Below are 20461 nucleotides of genomic sequence, written 5' to 3' on the forward strand. Positions count from 1 at the left end.
GCTTATTTTCTTAAAAGTGGAACCGTCTCACCCCAGCCCAACCCCTTTTTTAAAAGCGGCTGCACTATTTCCAATATGGTCATGCTTTCTAAATATTACCATGTAATTTTAATTATGACCATGTCGTTTTAGGTTTCAATATATCTTTTCAAACATAAAAATGTCCCTTTACATGTAGCTAAGCCCTTTAAAGGTGTTATGTTCCACGAGGTGCAATCTTGCCCCTCGATAATGTATATTTACCCCTTTAGATATGACTATGTCTCTTAAAGGGATATTTCGGATTATAAATAGGGCAACATCTCTTCGAACTACATCCCTTTGAAATATACTCATGTCTGTTTAAATCTCTTTATTTGCCGAAATAGCCCGTTAAAATGTCCATGTCCCATTAAAATGCGGATTTCCCCAATTTGACATGACGATGTTTTGTTATATGTCGGAGTACCCCTTTAAATTGGGCCGTGAGCTTTCCCAATGTCGACAGGGCTCCTCGAAACGTGGCAGTATCCCCCCTGCAGCTGCAGAGCGAGACAGGAGAGTTTGTTTTTGTGAATGAGCAGTTGCAGCGCGAGGTGGCTGTTGCTTGGTGACGGTGAGGCTCCCCGGCCCCGCCCATCCCTCTTGAACTGACGTCACGAGGGAGCGAAGGTGGTTGGGAGGAGAAGTTGCTCGAGCGGGGAAGCGGCGGCCGTTAGGAAAATGGCGCCGTGCGACCCGGGGCAGACACCCGTTACTGGGCACCGCTGCCTTCCTGGCGCAGCTGCTGTGACACGGCCACACCGCCCGGCTGTACAGCAGACAGGAGCCGGTGACCATTCTGGAGGCGGATGGGGTTAAGGGCCTGTTTGGGAACCCGTCGGCCGCCTGGGTGGTGGAGTTCTACTGGTCGTGGGGCGGCCCCTGTGTCAACTCTGGGGCCACCTGGAAGGTACTGGGCCCGGGAGGTGAAAGGTGAGGCAGGTTGGGGGACGGAGGGGAAGGAATGTGGGGCCTGTCCTGTCGTAGTGACATTTTACACTCACTTTCCATCTGCTTTTACTGAGGCTTGTGCTTTTTAGGGTCACTTTTTAAATCCTTGTGCTTTTTATCTTTGTGGACTAAAATAATTTATCGATTAGGGTGTAGGTTAGGGAGGATTTGCTGTACTATATTACCCATAGTGCCCAGGGATGTGCAGGTTAGTGTGGATTGGCCATGGGGAATACGGAGTAAGGTGGTGGGTATGAGTGGGACGCTCTTCAGAGGGCCAGTGTGAATAGATGGGCTGAATGGCCTTCTTCCACATTCTTGGAATTCTATGACATTCCTCCCCACAAAGGAGTATTTCATCCGCATCTATCAGAATTCTACTGGTTTCAATAAGATCACTTCTGGTTCATGGAGGTGTACAACAGAGAAACAGACCCTTCGATCCAACTCGCCCATGCTGACCAGGATTCCCAAATTAAACTAGTCCGACTTTTGTGCAGTTGGCCCATACCCCTCTAAAACCTTTCTCTCCGTCCACCCATCCAAATATCATTTAAATGTTGTAACTGCACCTGCATCTCCCATTTCCTCAGCAAGTTCATTCCATACAAAGACCACCCTCTGTCAAAACGTTGCCCCTCAGGTTCCTTGTAAATCTCTCTACTCTAAACTTATAAGAAGCCCCCTTGTTTTGAGCTCCCTACGCTAAGGAAGAACCCATTGCTATTCACCTTACCTCCGCCACTCATGATTTTATAAATCTTAATAAAGTGGAAAAGAAGTCCCAGTCTCTCCTGAAACTCAAACCCTCCAGTCTTATCAACGTCCTGGTAAATCTTTACCAAACCCTGTTACCCCTATACTTCCTATTACAGGACAACCAGAACTGTATGCAGTACTCAAAATGGCCTCACCAACATCCTGTACAACCTCCACATGATGTCCCAACTCCTATACTCAACGGTGTGAACAATTGGGGCTTTTGCCCGAAACGTCGATTTCGAAGCTACTTGGACACTGCCTGAACTGCTGTGCTCTTCCAGCACCACTAATCCAGAATCTGGTTTTCAGCATCTGCAGTCATTGTTTTTACCCCGGTGTGAACAATGAAGGCAAGTGTGCTGAAATTACCAGAGATGCAACTTGCAAAGAACCAAGTACCTAAAGTACTTGTTATCACATAGTCTGCTACGACACACTACTTATTGTTAGCCACTAACGGTCTCCATTAACAGTTATTCACCCTCCCACACGGATCGTTATTCACTCCTTTGTCCCTCCTATTGTTCTCTCTCTGAGCTGGCGGGAAAGAGAGCAATGTACACTGGAGACTCTGAGCCAGCTGATACTTGCTCAGTGTGAAATACATTCCACTTTGCTCCAAGAATTGCAAGCAGCAAAGAGTTTCCAGAACATCTGCTTTTCATTCTGTCCCCGGGATGCGGTTTCTGACATGCGGATCGTCTTGTCATTCACGTCGGAACCGGTGTGGCAAATTACTGCAGGGAACGGACGAAATCGCAAGGTATGCGTTTCAATTTTATCAGCTCATTGGCATCGTGATTCAGTTCATAGGAAACCGACGAAGAACAGGAGAAGACCACTCAGACCTCCAAAAGAATGTGACTTGAACCGTGTGAGTTTCGCGAGTTTTTGGGTACGTGCAAGATACAGAACAAAACACAGCATCATTGCAAAGAAAAACTGCCCATGGAGACATTGCGCAATTGCAGAGGATAGCTTTGATCCATCGATACCCAGGGTTATTGACCCAGCACGCTGCCGCTTCGCCACTCTGCTTCTAACCATGGCATCGTTTTCCACAGGTGCCTTCAGCCTTTCGTCTGGCGCGTGACATGCACATTCGAGACTGATGTCAAAGATCTCCACTGCTGTCGTCTTATATGGTGTTGCGCAGACGTATGGAGGGTGTGTAAATATAAACTTTTTCTAACTTCCCACATTCCCATCACAGCATGTGTCATAGCGCAGACGCATGCTATGCGGCCCATCTTCGCTCTGCTGGTTCGACACCGTAAGTAAATGTGCGTGTCCATTCGTATCATTCTCTTGCCTTCTCTGTGTAATTCTGCACATTGTTACTTTAAACAGGACCACCGAATTCCCGTTTGCGTCTATTGAATCTGCCTCTTTGTCAATGTCAGACAGGGATTTGCTGACCCTAATGACTCCCTGTACGAAAGCGTTCTTTCTTATGTCACTTTTAGTTCTTTCCCCCATGACTTTAAAACACTGCCGAATTGTTGCCGATCCTTTCAGAGGTGGGAGCAGTTTGACTACATGACTTTCTCTGTCTAGACCCCACTGGAAAACTTCAATCAGGCCAGATTTCAAATTTCTGTTCTTCGAGGAGAGCTGTTCTAATTTTCCAATCAACCCTCATCTCTGACTTCCCTCAAATAGCGCCACCACTCACGGGAACCTGTTCAACGCTGTCTCCAATCATTTCACTTCCCTGCTTTCTGCCCCATTGGTACTCCAGGGAGCTAAACCTCGTTTAGCGAAGTTGCTTTTTGAGAAAAATAATCGGGCACTTTTGCGCAAATCATGACATGCGGGGTGGTCTGGGATTTGAACGCGGGATCTCTCGGAATTCTGCGTAGAAGTAGGCCCGAAACACGAATCACACACCAGGAACAGATGCACACCCCGCCCGACCTCTTGAACGCACTGAGTTTTGCTCTGTGTGCAATTTATTTGACATTGCTCCAAGAATTGCAAGCGGCAAAGAGTTTCCAGAACAGCTGTTTCTTATTCTGTCTCCCTGCTGCTGTTTGTCCTGTCCCCAGGAGCGGGAGTCTCTCCACTGGCAGATAATTCAACCGTTTTGTTTCTAAACTTTTCTCTGACACCGAAGTGACCAGTGACAAGCATTGCCCTCCGCAACATAGGGTACAGAGAACAGGAGAAGACCACGCAGACCTCCACGAGTGTTCATTTTAACATTGGTCCAGTATATCAACGTGAAATATTTATGTCAAAGTTTTTGGGAAGCAGATGAGAAGACGAGGTGCAGCACAGAGCACCGTTAGGTGGGAAAGCTGCTAAAGACGACATTGAGCGAATAGGAGAAATGGTTTCCCATCTGGGTTATGCTCCCATCACGCACCCACAGACATATCATCCACGTGCAAATATAAACTCTGCCTAAATTCCCACATTGTTTTTTCGAACTGTGATCTCACAATTTCATCACTTGCAACGTTCAAACTTTAACAACGTGCTCATAGATATACTTTGCAAACACCTGGAAACATTCTTCGAAACGTACCTGGGGAATTTCGTTTTGAGGGCTCTTGAACTTTAAGTGGAAGAACGGGAAGTTTGTTATGAGGCTGTGCAATGTGGAGATGTATTCCCCATGTTAACGGATAGTGGTTGGCCATCTCAGTGCTTCCCGATGCAGGGTTGCCCTGACCCACAGGGAGGTTTCTTTGATAAACTGTCCCGGGGCTTCCAGCCGCACCATGACGTCATAAGGCGAGCCCCCGCTGATGGCCTGCAGCTGCTGTGACACAATAATGATGCTGGTCCCGGAACATGAATACAAATTAGTTCGTGAGTCACGTGGTACTGAATCATTCTTTGGAAAGTTCTTACAACTTCACGGATTTATATATGAGAGCAGGTAACTGGGCAGGGCTTTCACCTCGGATCCACTCTTCCTTCGCTCGCAACACCTCACACCCACCTCCCATTGTCCCAAGGCAATTTCCCCTGCAACTGCCGAATGTGCAACGCCTGCCATTTACCTGCTCCCTCCTGAATATCCAAGGGCTCGAACATACCCGCCAGGTGAAGCAGCACTTTACCTGCACATTTGCCACAATCTGGTCTCCTGCATCCGCTGCTCACAGTGTCGTGTCCCCAACGTAGCATGAAGCATAAACTGCATGACTCCTTCGCAGAACATCTCAGTTCTGCCCGCAAAACATGGCCCTGAGCTTCTGGTTGCCTGTCACTTTAACACACCACCATGTTCCCTGGCTAACATCTCTGTCTCAGGCATGCAGAAGTGTTCCAGCAAAGCTCAGCTCCAGGTGGAAGAACAACGCCCCATTTTCCACTTGAAGACCCAATAGTCCTCCGGTCTTCAATATCGAATTCCATGACTTTCGTGCCTGAAATCTGCCATGTCCTATTCTCTCCTATTCACTCAATGTCGTCTTGAGCAGCTTTCCCGTACAAGGGCGCTCTGTTCTGCACCTCTCTCATCTGCTTCCCCAAAAACTTCGGCATTATATTTCACATTGATATTCTGGCCCAATGTGCATAGTTGTGGTGACACCCTCGTGGAGGTCTGAGTGGTCTTCTCCTGTTCTCTGTCCCCTGTGTTGAGGAGGGCAATGCTTGTCACTGGCAACCTGGGTGTCAGAAAAATAGTTAGAAACAAAATAGTTTAATTACCTGCCAGAGGAGAGAGCCCGGTTTCTGGGGACGGGATAAACAGCAGCAGGGAGACAGAATGAGAAGCAGCTGTTCTGGAAACTCTCTGCCGCTTGCAATTTTTAGAGCAATGACAAATGTATTTCACACTGAACAAGTCTCAGTTAGTTCAAGAGGTGTGGCGGGTGGGTGCATGCCCGCTTTCTGGCTCGTTGGTCTAGGGGTATGATTCTCGCTTAGGGTCTTCTACTGCGCAGACTTGCCAGAGATGCAGTGTTTGAGGAATGTCAGCAATGAAGCTAGATTGGAAAATTGGGACAGCTTTCCACCTAGAACAGAAGCATTGCTAGTCATGAGGGGCCTAGAAACAGGAAATAATGTTGTGAAAATGCTCCGACACCTGAAAGGATCTACAATGATTCTGCAGAGTTTTAAAGTCACGTGGAAAAGCAGTAAAAGTGACATGAGGAGGAACGTTTCCATACAGGGAATTGTTAATGTCAGTAAATCCCTGCCTGACAGTGACAAAGAGGAAGATTCATTGGATACAGAAGGGAATTCGGTGGTCATGTTCAGGTGTGCAGATTTACACAGGGAAGGCAATAGAATGATACGAATTGAGACACTCGTTTACTTACGGCGAATAACCAGCAGAGCGAAGGTGGGCCGCATGGCCTCCCTCTGCGCTGTGACACGTTGTGGTTCAGAGTGAAATCACAGTTCGACCAACAGAATGTGGGAATTTAGAACAACGTTTATATTTAGACAGCCTCTATGTGTCTGCACAACAGCATATTAAACGACAGCAGTGGAGGTCTTTGACATCAGTCTCAAACGTGCATGCCACACGCCAGACGAAAGGCTGAAGGGATCTGTGCAAAACACTCCGTGCGGGAAAGTAGAGTGGGTTCATGTCACTCGATCGAAACTATCGTCTGCTATTGCTTCCCTTTGTAACGGTACTCTGTTCTGTATCTTGCCTTTGCCTCTGCTTCCCAAATCTTCGAGTACCTGAACTGAATATGTCACTAAACACTGGCCCAATTTACACAACTGAAAGGAAGTGCTTGTGGAGATTTGAGTTGTTTCCCGCCGGTCTGCTCTGAACTGAATCGTAAACCTCTTCTCTGAAATAGGAATGAGCTGGGGAAGTTGAAACATATTCGAATTCGAATCCCTACCGTGTGGAAACAGGCCCTCCTGCTCAACAAGTCCGTATCAACCCTCCGAAGAGTAACCCGCCCATACCCTACATTTCCTTCTGACTGATGCGCCTAACTGGATCTCTGGGCATGGTCAGTCCACCTAACCTGCATATCTTTCGACTGTCGAAGGAAACCGGAGCAGGAAACCCACGCAAAGATTGAACAAACTCCACTCAAACAAGCTGCACAAGGGTAGGATCGAATTCAGGTCCCGTTATGAGACAGCAGGGTTAACCAATGAGCCACAAAGCCACATTATTTGCGGTCGTATTCATTCCCTGCAATAATTCCCCACTCCGGTTCAGACGTGAATGACAGGACGATCAGCATTTCGAAAGCAGCATCACCACACAGACACAGTTCCCATGATGAGGACACATATCACCGATTGGGAATCATCTCGGAGAGATACAAGTGACAGAGAGTCGCATGGAAATGATGGACTGAACGGCTTCAGGCTGCGGCGGAATGACGTCACGCGTTGATGCCGTCCCTCTCCCTGTCTCTGGGACAGATCGGCTGAGGGAGAAACAATGGCTCATTTTTAACTTCATCTGGGACAGTTGGGGCTCAGATGTTCACTGCTGCCCGTTCGCAGCAAAGAAACAGACGCCTGTGTTAGAAAAGTCTTTCTGCAGGATTGCTGTGTGAAGAGGAATTCTGAACACCAAGCAAGCTGCACACAAATACACTCATATGAATTTACCTGAGGGAACAGTTTCCGGTGTCCATTTCTCTCTGTCCCGCCATCACAGCAGCTTTCTGTTTCTTTGATTACAGACCTTTGTAATGTAGTTAAAACTTGCCCATTTCCTATGCATGAGTGGAACTGACGTCTCCTATCCCAAGTGATTGAGAGAGAGCAGAAGAGCGAATGGGCTCTGCCCTCCCCCAGAATACTTGCAAGGAGAAACAAAATGGTTTAATTATCCGCCAGTGGAGAGAGTCCGGTTCCTGGAAACAGGACAAACAGCAGCGTCCTGGGCGCAGGGAGACAGAATGAGAAGCAAATGTTGTGGAATCTCTTTGCTGTTTGTATTTATTGGAGCAATGTCAAATGTATTTCACACTGAGCAAGTCTCAACTGCTTCAGGGGAGGGCGCTGGAGGTATCAGGGGTCAGGGCAGAGACGGAACTCAACAGCCTGTGACTCGCTGATCTAGCGGTGCGAATTTTGCTTCGGGTCTTCAGCTACACGCTCGTGCGAGAGATGCTGGGTTTGAATCCCGAACGAGCCCTCATTTCTTAAATTGCCTTGTGCAAAATTTCTCAATGAAACGAGATCGGACTGCCTGAAGTAAGGATGGGGCAGAGCTCCAATTGCAATGAGCTCGGCGAAGGGAACATTTGTGACAAGTGGAGTCAAGTATTGCAGACTGTTCGCCCGCGCAATCCGAATCATCCAGCTGCATTACTGTTCAGTTCTGAGGGGGAAATTTCAGGAAGCGGCAAGTGAAGTGATTGGACACAGTGCTGAACAGGTTGAAGTGAATGGTGCGGTGCATGAGGAATGACAGCACTGAAGGTAGATTGGAAAGTTGGGAACTTTTGATGAACAGAAGGCTGAAAGTTGGCCTGATTGAAGTTTTCCAAGTCAGCAGGGGTCTAGACAGAGGAAGTAATATAGTGAAAATGCTCCCATGAATGAAAGGATCGAGAACGATTTGGCAGAGATTTAAAGTCATCAGGAAAAGTAAAAGTGACATTCGGAAGAATGTTTTCGCACAGGGAGTGGGGTCAGTAAATCCCTGTTTGACAGTGACAAAGAGGCAGATTCAATTGACACAAATGGGAATTCAATGGTAATGTTCAATGTAACAATGTGCAGATTTGCAGGGAGAGGGCGACAGAATGATACACATAGAGACACTTATTTATATATTGTGTCGAGCCAGCAGAGCTAAGTTGGGCTGCACGGCCTCAGTCTGCGCTATCACTCATTTTGTGATATTGAGTCCAATCGGAGTTGGACCAACAGCATGTGGGAAATTTGACAACCGGTATATTCTGTCCAACAGGATACTCCATCACAGCAATGAAGGTGTTTTGACATCATTCTCGAAAGTATATGCCACAATGCAGATTCAAAACGGAGTATTCCTTTGAATCGCTGAGTAATTTTTTACAGTTATTCAGTTAAGGTGAGTGAAGTACGCATTGGGAGCCACTCCAGCTGATAGGTCAAAGCCGTTTTCTCATGTGTGATAGTCCTACCAGCACTCTGATATGCTGTGCTTCTCGTCAGTAGATGCAAATAAATGTCCCATTCTGATACACAGGCCACGGTGACCCAGCTGTGGTGACAAGCCTGTGAAAGGCTGTGTGGTCTTCTCCTGTTCTCTGTCGGGTTGCTATGATCCGAATCATCAAACCACTTTTCCCTGACTTGGGAATAAACTGATGAAGGTGAAACACATCAGTTGTGGTGTGTTCCATGCGCAGGAGGCCCTGCAGTAATTCCCCACGCTGTTTCACAAAGCAGCATCCTCTCGGTGAATTACGCTTGGCAAAAAACGATTGAACCAAATCAGTGTCCGCCACTGGATTTTACTGACACCGTTTATAAAATTCAGGCTCACCGTTAATGTGGAGAGGAACCGTCAGACTGTAGTTTCCGCTCCTTTAGTTGAATAAAAATAATTTTAACTGTGTCCAGTGAGAGGAACGGATTTGCTGTTGGTGGAAAACATTTCTACCTGAACTCGCTATCACTGTCTTGATGGATTAAAACATAAAGCTGGGAGTCTCTAGATTATGTTGTAAAAATATCGGAATAATGTTAGTCATGCCCGCGCTGTCACCAACTGAATGAAGCGGCTGCCCAGAGGGATGCGGCAGTGTATTTAAATCCCCTGCTGGAACAGTCTGTGTTTCACTTCTTACACTGGGGGAAGCTGAGCATTTACCCAAACAATGGGAACAGCATCTCCCTGACACAGTGTTCACAAATCAAACTAATAGCAAAGCTTCATGTGCGATCAAAAGTGCCCGGAAAGCAGACTTGGCTCAACACATAACCGCGGGCGTACTCCTTTCTTGAGGTATAGTTGACTGCCGTGAGTCTGACTTGATTTGAGCACGTCACCTACTAAGCTGGAATCAGAGGCGCTACCGTTGCGCCACAAGCCTACCGTAAACTGCGTGTTTCTATTCATGGTTAAGGTAACTGATCGCACTGCAATGATTTTACCTTATGTGGAACAATGGAGATCAACAGTTCATGTCTGTTCTGTCTCTCCCCCCCTCTCCCTCTGTCTCTCGAAACAATTTCCAACTCTCTCTCAATAAAAAGCTGAAAGAATTGTCGATGCTGTATATCAGAAACAAAAAAAAACAAGAGTTGCCGGTGACCCTTCCATAGAACTGATGGTGATTGGGAAAATGTCCGTTTATATGCGAAAAATATTGTGGGAGGAAGGCGGACGCAGTAACTGATAGATCAGGACAGAGCCCAAAGCGAGGGAAGAACTGTTGGACAGGAAAGGGAGTTGATAACAATCTGCATGGGAGGGTGAATAACTGTTAATGAAGACTGTTCATAGCTAAGAATAGGTAGTGCATAATGACAGACTATGTGATAACAAAGCTTGGTGTGTGTGGAAGGGACGAGGAAACTATGGATTTCAGGCCCTAGAATTATTGAATTCGATATTGGGACCGGAGGGATGTATGGTCCCCAAGTGCAATATTTGGTGCTCTTCGTTCTGCTGGTGCTGAGCTTCGCTGGAACACTCCAGCAAACCTGAGACAGAGATGTTGGCCAGGGAACAGAATGGGGTGTGATATTGGCAGGCAACTGGAAGCTCCAGATCTTTTTTGCGGCAGAACGTAGATGTTCTGTGCAGCAGTCACCTAGTTTACGCTTAATTTCCCTAATGTAGATGAGATCACATTGTGAGCAGCAAATGCAGTAGACCGGGTTGTGGGAAGTGCAGGCAAAGTGCTGCTTCACCTGCAAAGTATGGTTGGGCCTTTGTATAGTAAGGAGGGTGCAGGTAGATGGGCTGGTGTTACACATTCTGCAGTTGCAGGGGAAAGTGCTTTTGGACTAATGGGATGGGAATGGGGGTAGGGTTGATGGGAATGAAGTAAGAGTGGACCCAAGGTATACTCCTGCCCATATACTCTTCCGTCAAATAGAGAAATGTATTAAGTGTGTACAAGGAAATTTTCTCAATCACAATGTAGATATATATACTGGGGAGAGTGCAAAACCTAAGGGCCAGCAACCATAATTCTATTAACATTAGATTGGTGATTGAAAATAATATATCAGATCTAAAAGTTGAAGTTCTAAATTGGAGGAATACTCAGGTATTAGGCAAGATTCTTCAAAAGCTAATTGGGGGCAGATGTTCGCACGTTAAAGGACTGCTGGAAAATGGGAAGCCTTCAGATATGAGATAACAAGAGTCCAGACAGTATATTCCTGTTAGGGTGAAAGGAAAGGCTGGTATATTGGGGAATGCTGGATGACTAGAGAAATTGACATTTTGGTTAAGACAAAGAAGGAACCAGATGTCAGTTATAGACAGAGAGATCGAGTGAATCCTTAGAGAATAAAGGCAGTACAAGCATACTTAAGAGGGAAATCATGAGGGCAAAAAGGGGGCATCAGATAGCTTTGGCAAATAGAGTTAAAGATAATCCAAAGAGTTTTTATCAATACATTAAGGACAAAAGGGTAACAAGGGAGAGAATAGGGCCCCTCAAAGATCAGCAAGGCAGCCTTTGTGTGGAACTGCAGTAGATGGGGGAGATACTGAACGGATATTGTGCATCAGTGTTTACTGTGGAGAAGGGCATGGAAGATATGGAATGTGAGAAAATAGATGGTGACATGTTGAAACAATGTCCATATTACAGATGAGAAATTGCTGGATATCTTGAAATGCATAAAAGTGGATAAATCCCAAGGACCTGATCAGGAGAACCCCAGAACTCTGTGGGAAACTGGGGAAGTGATTGCTGGGCCTCTCAATGAGATATTTGTGTCATCAATAGTCACAGGTGAGGTGCCGGAAGGCTAGAGGGTGGTTAAGGTGGTGCCACTATTTAAGAAATGTGGTAAGGAAAAGCCAGGGAACTCGAGACCTGTGAGCCTGACATCCGTGATGGGCAAGTTGTTGGAGAGAATCCTGAGAGGTAGGATTTACATGTGTTTGGAAAGGCAAGCATTAATTAGGGATGGTCAGCGTGGGTTTGTGCTTGGGAAATCATGTCTCACGAACGTGATTGAGTTTTTCGAAGTGACAAAGTGGATTGATGAGGGCAGAGCGATGGACGTGATCTATATGGACTTCAGGAAGGCATTCATCAAGGTTCCTCATGGGAGACTGGTGAGCAAGGTTTAATCTCATGGAATGCAGGGACAACTAGCCATTTGGATACAAATCTGGCTCGAAGGCAGAAGACAGAGGGTAGTGATGGAGGGTTGCTTTTCAGACTGAAGGCCTGTGACCAATGGTGTGTCCCAAGGATCGATGCTGGATCCACTACGTTTTGTCATTTATATAAATGATTTTCATGTAAACGTAGGAGGTATAGTTAGTAAGTTTGTAGATGACACCAAAATTGGAGGTGTAGTGGACAGCAAAGAAGGACACCTCAGATTAGAACGGGATCTTGATCAGTTGGGCCAATGGGCTGAGGAGTGGCAGATGGAGGTTCATGTAGATAAATGTGAGGTGCTGCATTTTGGAAAAATAAATCAGAGCAGGACCTTCACACTTAATGATAGATTACTTGGAAGTGTTGCTGAACAAAGAGACCTTGGAGTTCAGGTTGATAATTCCTTAAAAGTAGAGACGCAGGCAGATTGGATAGTAAAGAAGGCGTTTGGTATGCTTTCCTTTGTTGGTCAGAGCATCGAGGATAGATGTTGGGAGCTCATGTTGCTACTGTACAGAACATTGGTCAAACCACTTTTGGAATATTGCAAGTAATTTTGGTCTGCTTCCTATCGGAAAGATGTTGTGAAACTAGAAAAGGTGCAGAAAAGATTTACGAGGACGCTGCCAGGGTTGGAGGGTTGAGCTATCGGGAGAGGCTGAGTAGACTGTTTTCTCTGGAGTGTCGGAGGCTAAGGGGCGACCTTATAGAGGTTTATAAAATCATGAGGGATATGGATAGAGTAAATAGACAAGTTCTTTTCCCTGTGATGGGGGAGTCCAGAACTAGAGGGAATAGTTTTAGGGAGGGCAGGGAAAAGATATAGAAGGGACATAAGGGACAACCTTTTCACGCAGAGGGTGATGCATGTACGGCATGAGCTGCTGAAGTAAGTGATGGACGTTGGTATAATTACAGCATTTAAAATGCATCTGGATGTGTATATGAATAAGAAGTTTTTATGGGGATTTGGGCCAAGTGCTGGAAAGTGGGACTAGATTAGGTTAGGATATCTGGGCTGCATGAACGAGTTGGACCAAAGGGTCTGTTTCCGTATTGTACATCTGTGTTACTCTGTGAGACTCCATGGGATTCTCTGCCCAAGATAGCAGTTGAGACAGCTTCATGAAGTATATCGAAGACACAGTTGGATGGGTGTTTGCATGGTAGGGGAATTAAGGGTGGTCGGGATAGTGCAGGTTGGTGGAGCTGTGATCTTAATGAATGACGGGGCAGGCTTGACCAAATGGCCTACTACTGCTTCTGTTCCTACGAATCTGTAACACTGCATTTCCCGCGGCAGGCCCAGTGATGGCCTGCAGCTATTGTGACGCAATAATGATACTGGCCCCAGGAACATGAATATGTATTCGGCATGGGTCACGTGGTACTGAATCCAAAAATATAGAATGTCAGCAAACCAAACATGAGCAAAACCAACGTAGTGTACAAATTATCATGCAAGGACTGCACAAAACACCACATAGGACAAACAGGAAGACAGCTAACGATCCGTATCCATGAGCAACAACGAGCCACGAAACGACACGACCAGCTATCCTTAGTAGCCACACACACAGATGACAAGCAACATTGTTCGACTGGGACAACACTACTATTATAGGACAAGCCAAACAGAGAGCTGCCAGGGAATGCCTAGAGGCATGGCATTCATCCACAGATTAAATCAACAAACACATCGACCTGGACCCAATATACCGGCCACTGCAGCGGACACCTGGAACTGACAACGGGAAGCGGCAGATACAAATCACTATAAATGCCGGAGGAAACATCACAGAAGCGCTTCTCAGGAGGCTCCCAAGCACTGAGGATGTCACCTAGACAGGGGACGAAACGTCTGCAACACAAGTTCCCAGTTCGGCGAACAGAACCACAACAAAGTTTTTGTTTGCAGGAACTGAGTGACATAAACAGGATGCTCTCAAATTTCGACAGGAATTACACTTCCGTTCAAGATTTGTGGAAAGCTTTGTAGCTCGGCTGCCGATTGTCGTAGTTCGCCGAGCTGGGAAGTTGATTTGCAGGCGTTACATCCTCTGTCTATGTGACATCTTCAGTGCGTTGGAGCCACCTGTGAAGCGCTGCTGTACTGTGTCTTCTGGAATTTATTTGGTTCTGTTTCTGCTGCTTTTGTTCGACGGTTCTGGTTGTTCTTTGCAGTGATTGGCATATGTCAATGTGTTTATTGGTGGAGTCCGTGGGTGAGTGCCGTGTTTGTTGATTTCTCTGGCTGTCCTCTGTTTAGTTGTGCTATGACCGTTGTGCTGTCCTCGTCGATTTTATCGTCCTTGTCATCTGTGTTTGTGTGGGTACCAGAGACAGTGTTTAATGGGTAGATGGTGTTTATGGTTACTGATTGCTAGTTGTCTGCCTGTTTGTCCTGTACTGTATAGTTTTCGTGCAGCCTTTGCATGGAATCTTGTAAACTATATATTTTTTCCACATGATGTGGTTGGGTCTTTTGTTCTGGTGAGTTGTTGTCTGAGCGTGGCTGTCAGTTTATGGGCTATCATGAATCCGAGTGGTCGGAGATATCTGGCTATTAGTTCTGTGAGGTTTATTATATAAGGTAAAGTGGTGAGTGTGTTGGGTCGTGGCAGATCCTCGTCCCGTTGTTTGTCTGCTTGGCAATTGTGGACGAACTTGCGGTGATATCCATTCTTGGTGAAGCCTCTGTAGACGTGTTCTTCTTCCCTTCACAGGTCGGCAGTGCTGCAGTGTGTTGTCGCCCTTTTGAACAGCGTCCTAATGCAGCTTCTCTTGTCTGTGTTTTGGTGTTATAGTTCAGGGTCTGGTCTTGGGACATGGCTTTTCTATACACTTTTGTGGCACATCCCCCGTTCTGTGTCCTTTCTCCCATAAACCGTCAGCTTCCAGTTTCCTGTCACTTCAACCTCCCACTGTGTTCCCATGACCCCATTTCAGTCTCTGATCTGCTGCAGTGCTCCCACAATGCACAGCGCAACCTGGAAGAGCGAAACCTCATTTTCTACGGAGAGAGCGTGCTGCCTTCAGGACCCAACACCGAGTTCAATCATTTTAGAACCTATCCACCTTCTTCCACGGTCTTTACCCGCCCACACATCCCATCAGTTCCGAAGACGGATCGTTGGGCTCAAAACATTATCTCTCCTTTCTCTCCACAGATGGACTAGACCTGCTGGTTTTGTTCATTTGAAAATGAACAAAATGAGCAGGGAGACAGAATGAGAAGCACTGTTCTGGAAACTCTTTTGCTGCTCGCAATTCTGAGAACAATGGCGAATGTATTTCACACTGAGCAAGTCTCAGCTGGTTCAGGAGGTGCTGGAGCCAGCGGCCTGTGGCTCGTTGGTCTCGGGGTATGATTCTTGCATTGAGTCTTCTACCGCGCAGTCTTGCGAGAGATCCCGGCTTTCTTAACTTGACTTGTGCAAAAATGCCCGATTAAACTTCTCAAAAAGCACCTTCGTTAAACGAGGCTGGGCTCCCTGGAGTACGAATGGGACAGGAAGCGGGGAAGTGAAATGATTGGAGATAACGTTCAACAGGTTGACGTGAGTGGTCCCGTGTTTGAGGAAGGTCAGCAATGAAGGTAGTTTGGAAAACTGGGACAGCTCTCCCCGGAGAACAGAAGTTTGAAATCCGGCGTGGCAAGCTTTCCAAGTCATGAGGGGTCTAGAGATTGGAAATAATGTCGTGAAATTGTTCCCACGTCTGAAAGGTTCAGGAACGATTCGGCAGCGTTTTAAAGTCACGAGGAAAAGAAGTAAAAGTGACATTCGGAAGAACGTTTTCTTACAGGGAATGGTTAGGGTCAGTAAATCCCTGTCTGACTGTGACAAAAGGGCAGATTCAATGGACACACAATTAAATTCGATGGTCTTGTTCGACCAACAGAATGTTCATATCAACACAGCCGCCACACCTCTGGACAGCAGTATATTACATAAGCGCCGTGGAGATCTTTGATATGAGTCTGGAACGTGCATGCCAGACGCCTGTCGAAAAGCTGAAGGGTTCTGAGGAAAACACTGGGCACACCAAACGCAGAGTGGCGCAGCGAAAGCGTGTGGGCCCCACAACCCAGAGGCCCCTAGATCGATGCCATCGTTTGTTGCCATGGCTCAAACTCTCGTTGAGTAGCTTTCCTTTGCAGTGAGGCCCTGTTCAATATCTTGCCTTTGCATCTGCTCCCCAAAACTTCGAGTGTCTGAGTGACATGTATCATACTGATACACTCGCCAAATTCACGCAAGTGAAGTGACTCGCTTCTGGACGTCTGAGTGGTCTTCTCCTGCTCTCCGTCGAGTTCCTCTCAATTGAATCGGAAAACCACTTTTCTGAGATGTCAATGAGCTGATAAAGTTGAAACGCATTCCTTACGTTTTTGTCCATTCCCTGCAATAATTCACCACGCCGGTTCGGACGTGAGTGATAAGACGGTCGGCATGTCAGAAACCGCATTATGACTCAGACACATTCCCCCACGATTAGGACAGATCACCGATTGTGAATAACTTCAGAGAGAGGCAACTGACAGAGAATCGCCGTGGGTTGATGGGCTGAACGGCCTCTGTCTGCGCGAGAATGAGGCTACGTGTTTATGCCGTCCCACTGCCTGTCTCTGGGACAGATAGGCTGAGGGAGCAAAAATGGTTCAATTCTAACCGTCCCTTCCGTGTTGGACCGCCTGCTAGTCCCTCAGCTCAGGGCCGTGGGGATGACTCTCAGTGAGTGAAGGTTTCACACGGATTCTCTTCATCTGGGACACTTGGGGCTCAGATGTTAACTGCTGCGCGGTCGCAGCAAAGAAAGCGATGCCCACTTTGCAACAGACTTTCCGTAAGATTGCTGCGTGAAGACGATTTCTGAACACCATGCAGGCTGCACAACAATGTGAATTTACCTGGGCGAAGAGTCCTCGGTGTTCATTTCTCTCTGTCCTGCCAGCACAGCATCTTTCTGTCTCTCCGATAGCAGACCTTTGGAGAAAGTTCACAATCAAAGTTGTTCATGTTCCCAGCATTAATGTAACTGACACCTCTCACCCCAAGAGTTTCAGAGAGAGAGAGAAAGAGGGAGAGAGAGCAGAAGAGCGAATGGACTCTTACCCTCCCCCAACCCTACATTCCCCCACCCCCCTCCCCCCAGAACAACGTGCAAGTAGAAATAAACTGGCTTAATTATCCGCCAGTGGAGATAGTCCAGTTCCTGGGGATGAGACAAACATCAGCCCCCCGGGGACAGAATGACAAGCAGATGTTCTGGAAAGGCTTTGCTGCTTGCAATTCTTGCAGCAATGTGGAATGTACTTCACACTGAGCAAGTTTCAGCTGGCTCAGAGTCTCCAATGTTCATTGCTGTGTTTGCCGCTAGCTCAGAGAAAGAACAATATGAAGGACGTAGGAGTGAATAACGATCCTCGTGAGAGGGCGAATAACTGTTAATGGAGACTGTTAGTGGTTAACAATACGTCGTGTGTCATAGCAGACGAGGTGATAAACAGGAGTCTTTTGTGTGGTAGGGGTCAAGGACATGGGGGAGTTCAGGCCCTATAGTTATAGAACTCGATATTGAAGACCGGAGGGCGAGAAGGGCTCCAAGTGGAAAATGAGATGTTGTTCTTTCATCTGGAGCTCGAACACTGCTGCAAGCCTGAGACAGGGATGTTGGCGAGGGAACAGGGTGATGTGTTAAAGTGGCAGGCAACTGCAAAGTCAGGGCCTTGAGTTTCTGCGGGCAGAAGCGGGATGTTCTGCGAAGCAGTCACCCAGTTTATGCTTCATGCTACGTTGGGGAAACGACACTGTGAGCAGCGAATGCAGTGGAATGAAATAGCAGCAGGGAGACTGGATGAGAAGCAGCTGTTCAGGAAAGTCTTTGCAGCTTGCAATTCTGAGAGCAATCTCAAATGTATTTCATACTGAGCATGTCTCAGATCGCTCAAGAGGTGTGGGGCATTTCCAGCGCGCGCGCTTTCTGGCTCGTTGGTCTAGGCGTATGATTCTCGCTTAGGATCTGTTCCTGCGCTGGTTTGCGAGAGGTCCCGGGTTCAAATCCCGGACGAGCCCTTGTTTTTTAACTTGACTTGTGCAAAACTGCCTGATTAACTTTCTCCAAAAGCACCTTCGTGAGACAAGCGTGGGCTGCCTGGAGTACGAATGAGGCAGAAAACAGAGAAATGAAATGGTTGGAGATCGTGTTCAACAAGCTACTTGGATGCTGCCTGAACTGCTGTGCTCTTCCAGCACCACTAATCCAGAATCTGGTTTCCAGCATCTGCAGTCATTGTTTTTACCATAGTGCTCAACAGGTTGACGTGAGTGGTGCGGTGTTTGAGGAATGTCAGCAATCAAGGTAGATTGGAAAATTGGGACAGCTTTCCTCGGAGAACCGAACTTTTCCAAGTCATGAGGGACCTAGAAACAGGAAATAATATTGTGAAAATGCTCCCACGCCTGAAAGGATCCATAACGATTCGGCAGAATTTTAAGTCACGAGGAAAAGAAGTAAAAGTGACATTAGGAAGAACGTTTTCGTACAGGGAGTGGTGAGGGTCAATAAGTCCCTGTCTGACATTGACAAAGAGGAAGATTCAATGGACCCAAAAGGGAATTCGGTGGTCACGTTCAGATGTGCAGATTTACGCTGAGAAGGCGAGAGAATGAAACGACTAGAGTCACACGTTTGTTTAAGTGTAGAACCAGCAGAGCGAAGGTGGGCCGCAGAGCCTCCGTCTGCGCTGTGACACATGTTGTGATTCAGTGTGAAATCACAGTTCGACCGACAGAATGTGGGAATTTAGAAAAAAGTTTATATTGACACAGCCTCCATACGTCTGCGAAACAGCATATCACACGACACCAGTGGAGGTCTTTGACATCAGGCTCGAAGGTGCCTGCCGCGTGCCAGACAAAAACCTGAAGTGTTAGATTAGATTACTTACAGTGTGGAAACAGGCCCTCCGACCCAACAAGCCCACACCGCCCCGCCGAAGCGCAACCCACCCATACCCCTCCATCTACATCTACCCCTTACCTAACACTACGGGCAATTTAGCATGGCCAATTCACCTGACCTGCACATCTTTGGACTGTGGGAGGAAACCGGAGCACTCGGAGGAAACCCACGCAGACACGGGGAGAACGTGCAAACTCACACAGACAGTCGCCTGAGGCGGGAATTGAACCCGGGTCTCCGGCGCTGCGAGGCAGCAGTGCTAACCACTGTGCAACCAGTTCCCCAAGCGGCAGCAGAGTGGCGCAGCGGGAGCGTGCTGGGCCCATAACCCAGAGGTCGATGGATCGAAACCATCCTCTGCTATCGTTCACTGTCACCTTGATCTGCTTTCTTCAGCAAGCTGCCTTTGCATCTACTTGCCGATATGTTCATATCGATCCACTCCATTCAAACGGCATGGGTTTTAGAGGTCTCAGTGGTATTCTGTTCTTGGTCGGTTTCCTCTGAATTGAATCGCAAAACCGGTTCTCTACGATGCTAATGAGCTGGTAAAGTTGAAACTCAGACATCGTCCCCCACTATTAGGACGGATACCACCGATTGTGAATAACCTCAGAGAGCGAGAGAGAGAGACAAGTGACAGACAGTCGCCGTGGAATCCAGGGGCTGAATGGCTTCTGTCTGCGCGAGAATGATGCTACGTGTTGCTGAGGGAGCAAAAATGGTTCATTTTTAACCGTCCATTCGGTGTTGGACTGCCTGCAGTCCCTCAGCTCAGGGCCGTGGGGATGACTCTCAGTGAGTGAAGGTTTCACGCGGATTCTCTTCATCTGGGACACTTGGGGCTCAGATGTTAACTGCTGCGCGGTCGCAGCAAAGAAAGCGATGCCCGCTTTGCAATAGACTTTCTGTAAGATTGCTGCGTGAAGACGATTTCTGAACACCAAGCAGGCTGCACAACAATGTGAATTTACCTGGGCGAAGAGTCCTCGGTGTTCATTTCTCTCTGTCCTGCCAGCACAGCATCTTTCTGTCTCTCCGATAACAGACCTTTGGAGAAAGTTCGCAATCAAAGTTGTTCATGTTCCCCGCATTAATGTAACTGACACCTCTCACCCCAAGAGTTTCAGAGAGAGAGAGAGAGAGAGAGGGAGAGAGAGCAGAAGAGCGAATGGACTCTTACCCTCCCCCAACCCTACATTCCCCCGCCCCCCTCCCCCCAGAACAACGTGCAAGTAGAAATAAAATGGTTTAATTATCCGCCAGTGGAGATAGTCCAGTTCCTGGGGATGAGACAAACATCAGCCCCCCCGGGGACAGAATGACAAGCAGATGTTCTGGAAAGGCTTTGCTGCTTGCAATTCTTGCAGCAATGTGGAATGTACTTCACACTGAGCAAGTTTCAGCTGGCTCAGAGTCTCCAATGTTCATTGCTGTGTTTGCCGCCAGCTCAGAGAGAGAACAATAGGCAGGACGTAGGAGTGAATAACGATCCGCGTGAGAATGCGAATAACTGTTAA

The 20461-nt window shown here is 47.3% G+C and overlaps 1 protein-coding gene and 1 non-coding gene across 2 annotated transcripts in view; both read left to right on the forward strand.

Moving 5' to 3' along the window:
• Window positions 1-813: 813 nt before the first annotated feature.
• LOC140460100 (uncharacterized) overlaps window positions 814-20461 on the forward strand; it is a 157730-nt gene continuing 138082 nt past the window's right edge. Inside the window, exon 1 of the mRNA XM_072554500.1 lies at window positions 814-954. The gene's annotated coding sequence lies outside the window, so the exon portion shown is untranslated. The remainder of the gene's footprint in view (window positions 955-20461) is intronic.
• Window positions 19233-19304, forward strand: trnam-cau (transfer RNA methionine (anticodon CAU)). Its single transcript has one exon. It is a non-coding gene; the product is annotated as a tRNA-Met (tRNA).

This window comes from Chiloscyllium punctatum, chromosome 36 (genome assembly GCF_047496795.1).
Source record: "Chiloscyllium punctatum isolate Juve2018m chromosome 36, sChiPun1.3, whole genome shotgun sequence".
Classification (NCBI taxonomy): domain Eukaryota; kingdom Metazoa; phylum Chordata; class Chondrichthyes; order Orectolobiformes; family Hemiscylliidae; genus Chiloscyllium; species Chiloscyllium punctatum.